Here is a 10,956-nt window from a genome sequence, read left to right as displayed (position 1 = left end):
AAATTTTGCTATTCTGACTGGGGTGAGATGATCTCATAGTTGTTTTAATTTGCATCTCTCTTAGAGTTAGGGATTTTTAATATTTCTTCATGTGCTTGTTCGCCATCTGAATGTCTTCTTTGATGAAGTGTCTGTTCATATCCTGTGCCCATTTTTCTATTGGATTATTTACCTTTATGTTGTTGTGGTGCTCAAGTATTTCATAAATTCTGGATATAAGTCCCTTATCTGATATGTCATTACTAAACACTTTTTTCCAGTTGGTGGCTTCCCTTTTTACCCTGTTGGAGAAGCTTTTGAATGTGCTCAGGGATTTGATTCTTACAAGGTCCCATTCATCTATTTTATCTTCTCCTGGTTGTAGGTATCCCTCCAATTGCTATGGTGGCCAAGGACTTCCTACAAGTAAATCTCTTGTGATTCCCCTCTTTCTTCACTAAAATAGTACCTGTGCTTCTAGAATCACCATTACCAGTACACTACTACCACTCGTCACCATCACCATTACAGATGACCTCGTCATTATCCTCTTTCTCTTCCTGAACATGCTCACCACCATCATCCTCCCCTCCTTCACCACCATCATCCCATCATCACCACAACCACCACCACTTCCATCACCCCCATCACTACCCCCAACCACCATCATCATCCTGTCATCCCGTCATCACCACCCCCACTTCTGTCTTCACCCTCACCACCATCATCCTCCCCTCCTTCACCACTCCCACCACCACAATTACCATCATCCCATCATCACCACAACCACTTCTATCTTCACCCTCACCACCATCATCCTACCATCCTTCACCACCATCATCCTACCGTCCTTCACCACCATCATCCTACCGTCCTTCACCACCATCATCCCATCATCACCACCATTACTACAGTCACTACCATCATCATCGGTTTCACCATCATCACCATGAGTACCACACCCCCGTCACTACCACCATACTCACCACTCTCCTCATGACCATCACCATTACTACCACCCGCCGTAACCATTTATCACCAGCACCACCCTCTCCATCCTCTTCCTCCCCTTCCTCCTTCTGTCTTCTTCACCGTCATCATCATCATCATTATATTGATCACCTTTTGTGAGACCCCTGTGATAGACAGTCAAATGTATCAATAACCCTGCTACAAAAGAGCTTCACTGTCGCTTGTGTATTGAAAATACCTACGACAAAAGCCTTTAACCACTGCAATCTGCTTCAGAACTTGTCTTTGCTCACCTGTACTGTGCTAGTTTTTACATTTACCTTCATTGTTGATCTTCCAAATCTCCACAAAACCCCTCCAAGTTACTTGACATCTCCATGAAATTGTACTGGTCATATTTGTGTATATGGACCATTGAGAACACATGGTGGTATAACAAAAGATACGTAATGTCTCTTCTTGGAGATTCTAGTTTAGTCAAAGATTGTTAGAGAAGGATAAGTCATTTGAACCAATATTTAAAATTCTTTAGAAATTCTTTTATGTGACTATATAATAGCATACACTATAGTAGCTATGTAGTGCTGATTATATAGTAGCAAGCAAGTTTATGTAATTTTTTTCCTTTTTTGGTGTATTGGCTGCTTTTTAAAATTTTTTAATTGTTACTTTAACAAAATACTATAGAAAAAATAAATTTTTCATTCATTCATTGTTGCACATCTTCCTCCCTGCCCCCCCAGTTCACTTTTTTTAAAGAAAATATTACTTCACTGTTGTGCAGTTTCCTCCCTCCATCTTCTCTCCCCCAGTGCATTTTTCTATGTACCTCATATTCTGAACTTTTATCATATAAATAATGTATAATCATATATTCCTTTTATACAGTTCTGTCCCTCATCTCTTTCAGTGTCATGTACATTATTTATCCCCTCTTTCCTTGGCTTCCCCCCAACCCCGATGTCAGTCCTATTTTATAACAGTGGCATTATGCAGTATTTGTCCTTTTGTGACTGAGATATTTCACTCAGCATAATATCCTCCAGAGTCACCCATGTTGCATATATTTTATTAGTTCCTTGCTTTTCAGTGCTGCATATAACATTTTTCAACCTAAAACATTGAATTTTACAGAAATTTCCCTGTGAGAAGTCCCTAGGCAGAGATGTTGTTACCAACCAACTGTGCCCAGGAGGAAATGTGGTAAAATACCTAGGAATATTGTGTCTACCTTACCCTATACAGACTTTCTCATGTCCACCTTTTTTTTTTTTTTACTCAACACTCTCTTTTACAACTGTCCTTCTTCTATTCACTGCTCAGGCTTTGCCATGCCCCATGGCTCCACCTGCACACTGCTGTCTCTTAGTGTGGACCAGAGGGAGCTGCACTGCCAACCCAAAGACAGGCAGTTGGGAGCTGCTTCAAAGGAAAAACATGGACAATCTTCTCCCATGCAAGTCTCTGATAATCTGCTGGAAAATCAGCCATGACTCAGTTCTGACTCAGTGGTACATGACAAGAAAACTGTGATATGATTAATTCATGTTTGTTAAAGCTTGTGGTATTCCTGTCACAGCAGCACTACAGAACTAAGACACTCTACTAGTGAGAAACAGGGAGGACCATTAACCGTTGCTTAACAGTGCACTAGCAACTTGTACTGAACAGTTTGTACTAACAACCTCTCTGCCCTTAGCTTAGGGTCCAGACAAAATGGAGAGTCCAGAAGTGACTTTAGGAATGCCCATCCTTGATTCTCTGCAGAGGAAGGGGACCACTGTTTGTCTTTAATCACAGATTTCTTATTGGTCCCAAAGTGAGCAAGACCAAAGGTTGACCACTCAAACCCAGAGCCCACCAATCCTTAACTTGTCAGCATTTTATGTGTTTATTGATGACTGAGCTAGCTTGCTAAACCATTGTTGTTGTTGTTGTTGTTGTTGTTGTTGTAAGTGCCGTCGAGTCGCAGGCGACTCATAGCAACCCTATTAAGGAGCGTCCTCGATGCTTGGGTGCCTTTCATCCTCTCTTCAGGTTCATAGGGTTTCCGGAGGCAAGCTATTATGGAAGTGGATGCCACTCCTCCTTCCACTAAACCCCTGTAGACAAGTTAATCCCAACTGTTAGCAGCCTTATCAGACAGTGTATAATTGTCTCATAGTGTTTTTAAGGCTTCAAATCTTTGCAGAAGTTGTTGTTGTTGTTGTTTTTGTTGTTGTCATGTACCGTAAAGTCACCTGCAACTCATAGTGACCCTATGAACAATAGCTCTGAACCCAGTCCTATCCTGAGCCAATCTCACGGTCTCTGACACACCTAACCCCATTACTCCAATTATTGTGTCAGTCTATCTTTTCCCGGGTCTTCCTCTCTTGTGTTGACCCTCTACCCATCCAAGAATGATGGTTCCTTCTTCAAGGATTGGTCCCTCTTGGCCACATTCCAAGTATGTGAGACAGACCTTCAGAATCCTTGCCTTCATGGAGAGACTTGGTTTAACCCTCTCCAGGATGAACCAGTTTGTTTTCATGGTATGTTCAGTTCTCTTGCTACATATAAACCCCATGGAGTGGTCAGTGCATTTGAAACCCTGACCTCCCAGTTAGCCAACTAGTAGTTCACCATTGTGCCACCAGATCTCCATTATGGCTAAGTATTTTCTTTCTAAATGGGAAGACCCAGAGAGAATTAGTGGTAGGATTATTTAGTATCAAGAGCAAATCATGAGAAAGGTAAATCAAAGCAAATGCAAGAGAATCTTTTCCCTCATCCCCCCCCCACTACACCCCCATCCCGCCAGTTCTCTCTGTACTTCCTTTTGACAATTATGAGAGAACAGAATGGCCACCTCAAAGTGCAGTAAGCAGGGGCACCTTTTCCTTCTTGGGCTGCCTAGTGAGGCGGGCTGGCCCTCCTCTCCTCTCCTTAGGTTTTCTTTCCCTTCTTTCCACCCATAATACATTGCACATACTACTATTGCAACACCATATTTGATTAAAATGTGCCCTCATTCACATGCATGTATTTAATTAAAATGAACCATCATTTGCATGCACGTATCTTCAGGGGCATAGAGTTCTTCAAGGACAGGATTATTCTTAGTCCTTCATGTATATGGAAGATCCAGTTGTGTGTCTAATTATGTGTCTCTGGAACTGGATTTTGTGCATCCAGGAAACCATTCCCTTTCCATCCACGTAAGAAGGTGATCCACTTTGTTTTCCTGAGAACGTGGTGTGTAGCCGCAGCTGTAATCTAGGAGGATTCAGCCCTGAGATTCAAACAAGAAGCTCAGAGGCTGGAGCCTCACAGTCCATGGTCAACCCTCTTCTCGGGTCTATGTAAGGAGTTTCTTTTTCACTTCGGGGCTCTAAGTTGGTGAAATCTGTGTGTGTCACTTAGTAGATGGATACTTTCCCAGGGGCATTTATAGAGATGTCCTGAGCCAAATGGGAGTCTCTGTGATGTGAACCCCTTATTTCTTTTATTTTTTCTTTTATTATTTTTAATTTTAATGGAAATTTACAGAGATTTTGGATTTCCATTGACTCTTTGTTGCACTTTTCTCCCTGCCCACTCCTCCCCTCCAGTTTGTTCTTCTCTTTGAAAAGTAAAACTCTTTCACGGTTATACAATCCCTCCCCCCAAGTCCACTCCACAATGCAGCCTTCACTCTGGACTCCTGTCATGACAATAATACCTCATCATATATCCCTTTTAAACAGTTCTCTCCCTCATCTGTTTCAATGCAGTAGAACCCCCTTTTTTCTTTCCCTACCTCTCTTGCTGTTAATTTGCCGTTGATTTGTAACTGACTCCTTGCTGACCTAGTGAGTTTTCAGAGGCAGTAAATCACACGAGAGGAGATTGCTCATCTTTGCCCCATGGAGTAGCTGGTGGATTTGAACCTCATGTCTTTATGTTAGCAATGCAACTTATTACCACTAGGCCACCGGCTGCCGGAGCTCAGTATATAGTAAAACAGCCACACCCTCCACCACTTACAGGGGATCACAAGGACTCCATGGCCATCCTCGACTCCTCTTTGCTCAGAATTGCCTGTGGGTCACAACAGGCCTGCCCCATAGCGTGTCCAAGGCTGTCCTCCTTATAGAAGCAGGCTGCCACAGTTTTCTCCCATGGAGCAGCTAGTGGGTTCAAACCACTGGCCTTCTGGTTAGTAACCAAAGTGCTTAATCACTGTAGCACCAAGACTCCCTTCTCCCAAAATAAAGCCATTAAATAGTGCCGAGGTTTGGGAGAGCCTTACCAGGCATCTGACCACAGAAGTCCCCTCTCCCACTGCGTCTGACTGTGACCCTAATGCAAAGTCATGACTCTGAACACCTGGGTTAGAATGCCAACACCTCACACTCGACGGTAAGGTCTTTGGCTGAGTATTGACCAAGTCACCTTCCTGAAACTCCACTATCCCTAGACAAACAGAGGTAATCATGTTGTCGGTCAAAGGATGCTCACCTGCTGTAGGAGTTCGAAGCTCTTCTGATCTGGTGGGTAACCCAGAGGCAGATGGTCTGGGTCCACAGCAGCTCAGAGGGAGAAAAATGGTCAGTCTCCTCTCCTGTGATGGACAGTTTCTGAAAACCCACCAGAGCGTCCGCTATGAGTCACTTCCAACTTGATGGCAATGAAGGAAGATCTGTGAAGAGTAGGCTAAGTGGAATCTAGAATGCCACCTGTGTAAATCACACACAGACACACACACACACACACACACACGCCTCTTACTCATCACTCATGGTGACCGTGGCACAGGAAACACCTTGCTCAGGAGTAAGCATCTGCCTGACAGGCTGTCTACACACAGGAGTCCAGGCCACTGCAATCCAGTCCCACCTTGTGGCTCAAAGCACAACAGGCAACCCAAGGCCCAGCACAAACGGGAAAAGGCAGGTCACTGGGTTCCCAATCTCTAGGTTCATGTCCTCCTCTGATTATAGTCAGAGGTTGGATTCACGGGGACTCGATCTCAGTGCCACATTACCTGAGGACGGATGCCTTTCCCTTTCCTGGCCTCACACCCCCTTCTCTGACTCCCACGAGGGCCATCACCCACTGTCCCATCATATTGTGATACTCTGCACATTGCTGTGGTGCTGGGAGCTAAGCCTCAGTGTTTCAAGTGCCATCAGGGTCATGGGCGCCGGACAGGTTTCAGCACAGCTTCCAAATTAAGACTAGGAATAAAGGTCCAGTGATTTCTTTCTGAAAACTAGCCCATGAAAGCTGTACGAATCACACCAGACGGTGTCTGATGCAGAGCTGGAGAGCAAGCACTTAGGCTGAGAACCACTCCCAATGTGCTGTGGGTGCAATGATAGAATCAACCACACAGAGGGTTGTAAAGATGCTACGGGACCCGGAGGGTTCCAGACTGTGGTTCACAGGATTGTCAGGGCTGACTGAACAGCAGCTAACACCAATGCCAATTGATGGATAATGATCAGAAACATACAAGGGCAGGGGTGGGTACAGAGACAGAGAGACTGAGAGACTATGTCTCTGTATCTTTTTCTGAATTGTTAATGCAAACCAGAATGCAGCGATTTAAACCAAGAACATATTTCTCAAATGTACTCCTTCTAAGGGAGCGCTGGTGGCCTAGTGGTAAGGGGCTGCATTGCTGGAGCATAGGCACGAACACACCAGATGCTCCCTGGGAGAGACATGGACAATCTCCTCACATGCGATTGACTGTCTCTGAAAGCCCACTAAAAGGTCAGCTGTGGGTCGGTTCTGACTTGATGGCACCCAACAGCAAGGTCCCAGGCTGGTGCGGACAGTTTTCATTTGTCTGGTAACCAAAAAAGTGGAGATTTGAACCTTCCAGGGGTTCCTAGAAGGAAACAGGCCCTAAAGTGTCTTCCTTAAAGATGACATTCAGGAAAACTTTATGGGGCACTTCTATTGTGTAATGTGTGGGTTCTCCAAAGTTATAAACAAACATCAAAACAATGTCAAGACAAAATGGAAGTATTTTGATAATTGCACCATCTCATCAGTTGTGTGGCAGTCAGTTAGAGCCATTCGTTACCTCTGACATTTACTGGACTCTGTTATAGTTGATTGCTGCTCACAGCGGTGCTTGATTTTAGAATGACTGAATTTGAAAGTATACTGAATGCCATGTTGCCAAGAGAACAAGCAAGCCTGTCCCAGAGAAGGTGAGACCAAGCTGTCTCCTGGAGGCAGGGACTTCGAAGCTTTGCCTTACATAATTTGGGCATGTTTCCAAGAGGGAATAGTCCCTGAAAAAGGGCATCACCCTTGGAAAGCTGAAGGGACAGAGCAGGAGAGGAAGACCCTGGATGAGATGCACTCATTCAGTGACCAGGGTTAGAGGAGACTGGCTCAGGATTGGGCAGGTTTCAGAACTACTGTACTAGGGTCACCATAAATGGTAGGCGACTTGATGGCACATAGCAACAACAACAACATGTGACATTTGGGTTGATACTTTTGAAATATACCATGGGCTGCCGGAAGAACAAATCAATTTGTCCTGGAACAAGTGCGACCAGGATGCCCCTTAGAGGAAAGGATGGTGAGACTTCATTTCACATACTTAGGGCATGTTTTCAGCAGGGACCAATCCTTGAAAGAGGCCTTCAAGTTTGGGGAAGTAGGAGGTCAGTGGAGGAGAGGAAGACCTTCACTGAGATGGGTTGGTATGCAGATTGTAACAATGAGCACGGAGGAGATTGTGACGGTGGTACAACTCGACAGTTTCCATCTGTTGTACTCGGGCGGTTAGGAGCTGCAGCCAACTCCACCACCACTTTGGACTAAGATGACTCCATCTATTCTTTGACAGAGACCTTCTTACGTATCCTCAAGTTTCAACCTCAATATCATCTCATCCACAAAGTCTTCTCTGTGCAAATCCCTTCCCATCTGAGAGCCACTCTCTCCCTCCACATTCTCTCCTTTCTTCTTCTGTTTACCAGCCATCACAGTATCGAGAACATACTTGGTTTTAATAATGACTTTTGCCCATAGAGATAGTCACTGTAAATGCTTAAACAAAACATCCTGAAGAAGCTTTGATGTCCTAGCAACGGCGTGCTTTATCAAGTTAACCAACAGCGATTTTCAAAAAACTCAATTCCAATATCCAAACGTAAATGACAGAAAAACACTAAACACAAATTTATGTATGTGTGTGTATGTGTGTATACATAAACAGCTTTTCTATCTAAAAACGTTTTTGCGCTGTGACGTTTTATGATTAACTGAGCTGTATTTTGCTTCCTGGGGAACCAGTTTTTAGAGAACAGTTGGTTTCCAAAGACTACTCACAAAGAGGTTTTTTTTAAATTAATTTTAATAAAAATTTACAGAGATTTTGAATTTCCAGTCATTCATTGTTGCACTTTTCTCCCTGCCCACACCTCCCCTCCCCCCCAGTATACTCTTCTCTTTGAAAAGTAAAATAAAAACTCTTAATTGTTGTACAAGCCCTCCTCCCAGGTCCACTCCACTATGCAGCCTTTTTTCTGGACTCCTGTCATGACAAAAATACCTAATCACATATCCCTTTTAAACAGTTCTCTCCCTCATCTGTTTCAATGCAGTATACATTATTTATCCCATCTTTCTCAGTCTCCCCTCAACCCGGATGTCAGTCCCGTTTTACAACAGTGGCATTATGCAGTATTTGTCCTTTTGTGGCTGAGATACTTCACTCAGCATAATGTCCTCCAAGGTCACCCATTTTGAATAATATTGCATGAGTTCCTTGTTTTTCAATGCAGCATAGTATTCCATTGTGTGAATATACCACAGCTTCTCTACCCATTAGTTTGTTGATGGGCACTTAGGTTGTTTCCAGCACTTTGCTATTGTGAACAAAGCCGCAATAAACATGAGTGCGCATATATCTGCTTGGATGTCAATTATGGTCTCTTTGGGGTATATTCCCAGTAGTGGAATTGCTGGGTCAAATGGTATATCTAGCTGCAACTTTTTGAGAAAGTGCCATTCAGCCTTAAAGGAGATTACTTCTATGATTCCAGACACTCGTGACTGAAAACCACACGTCAAGGGGAGCGATCAATGAGTGCTGTGCTAGACCCTCTCTCCGAGAATGCTGAAAATTGAAAGATTATTTGGGGACATGACAAAGATCAATAACTTTATTGATTCTTGGTGTGAAATGTTATTATCTTGATCAATAAGCTTATAAGCCTGGGTTATATACCTCTGCTCAGAGGTATATATTTATATCAGGGATAAGTGTACACCTTTCCTGCCCAGCCTTGGCAGAACACTGCCCCCTGGTGTGGTAAAGGAGGAAATTAGTGACAGTTGTAAGTGTTTGAGCGTCTCGCATTTGGCAAGAATAAGTAACCTAAACGAGGTGGCCACAAATACAAAGAACTACATATAACATCAGCTCTAGTGAGTATACAGAGGACTTGGTGAATCCGTCCACAGCAGCAGTTCAGAATAAAATAGGAGATAAAAGTTTAATAATCATTGGTTTGTGTGACATTACTTAAAAAGAAAGGAACTTCTGTTGAATGATCTCTGTTCTGCAGGGAGGGAAACTACAGAAACAAATATACAGAAGCACAGGGAACTGTCTTAAGGAAAGTGAAAGGAACATGCACAAAAGGGAACCAGTACAAACATGACGGAGAAATTAAATAGAAACCTAGTCGTAACAGCTGGCATTCACTGAAAAGATGTCATGGTCCAGGCAAAATCCAGTAAGGGGATAAGCACGATATAACTAAAGAAAGGTAGATTCCGAGATGCCAAGCACATCATCTCTGTCCATCAGGTCATCCTCACTTCCACTGCAGAGACGTGGAGACTCAGCAGCTCAACTGTTGAAGTCTCACATTGTAGGTGGCAGAGCCATCGACTGGGATACCTCATCACAGAGAGAAACTGGAATAATCCTCAACAGTTCCTTTCTTCTATCCTCATTCATTCCTCAAAATGGAATGCATAAAGCATGGAAAGCAATGATAAAAAGAACTGATATATTAAAAAATGTTTCAAAGAGTCTGTTCCAGAGCCAGGGGAAAGGTCATAAAGCAGAGTCTGTGGTACATTCTCCCTCCCTCATCTACTCTGGTCAGAAGCTGCCTCTGACAAGATAACATTTGAGAGAAGATGGGGAAAATGGAAGTAGAAGAGTGTGTAGGGAGGGAGCTCTGGTGGCCTAGTGGCAAGAAGCTGTGCTTCAATGCCAAAGGTGTGTGCTTCAAATCCACCAGGTGCTCTGCTGGAGAAGGAGGGGCAATTTTCTCCTGTGCCAGTCAGATCCTATTTGACACAATGAGATAGAAATAAAAGAAGAAGTGGGAAGTATCTCACTCCTTGATCTCAAAACCTACCACACAGAGGTAGAAACCAAAAACAACGGGGTACTGTTGTAATGACAGGCACATAGATCAATGGAACAGAGTTGAGAACCCCAAAATGGACCCATCTATCTATGTTTAACTGATATTCGATAGGGAAATAAAATCTATCAAATGGAAAAATGACAACCTAAAAAAAAAAAGAGTGTGTAGGGAGGAGCTTTCCTGACAAAGGGAAACTTAAGAGCCGTGGTGACGTGAAGGGCTGGAAGTGGGCTTGGTGAGTTCTCTGAGCAATAAGGGGGTCTATGTAACTGGAGTGGACAGAAGGAGGGAGAAAGTGTCACCACCCCCATCTGAGAAGGAATGGGGATCTGAGGATTCTGGGACCAGTATAAGGACTTTCCTGTTCTAACGTAAGCGACACTCCCAGTGAGTTGAGCACAAAGATGGCACAATCAGAGCTGTGTTTTAAGGATCATGGTAGTTGCTTAGTGGAAAGAGAGAATGAGGCAGTGGAGGGCGGGAAGAGTGAGAGTGGGTAAGAGTGTTGGCGATAATCCAGGAACAGCTTCCTACTTTTGCTCTTCCTTTTGGCAACGTGAACTTTCTGGTAAGACTCCTCTTACCAAGTACACCACCTGTCAAAATATTGATGGTTGAATGA

Source organism: Elephantulus edwardii, unplaced genomic scaffold, assembly GCF_000299155.1.
Source record: "Elephantulus edwardii isolate Elephantulus edwardi_28Jun2011 unplaced genomic scaffold, EleEdw1.0 scaffold00055, whole genome shotgun sequence".
Classification (NCBI taxonomy): domain Eukaryota; kingdom Metazoa; phylum Chordata; class Mammalia; order Macroscelidea; family Macroscelididae; genus Elephantulus; species Elephantulus edwardii.
Note: the sequence above shows the minus strand (reverse complement) of the source record.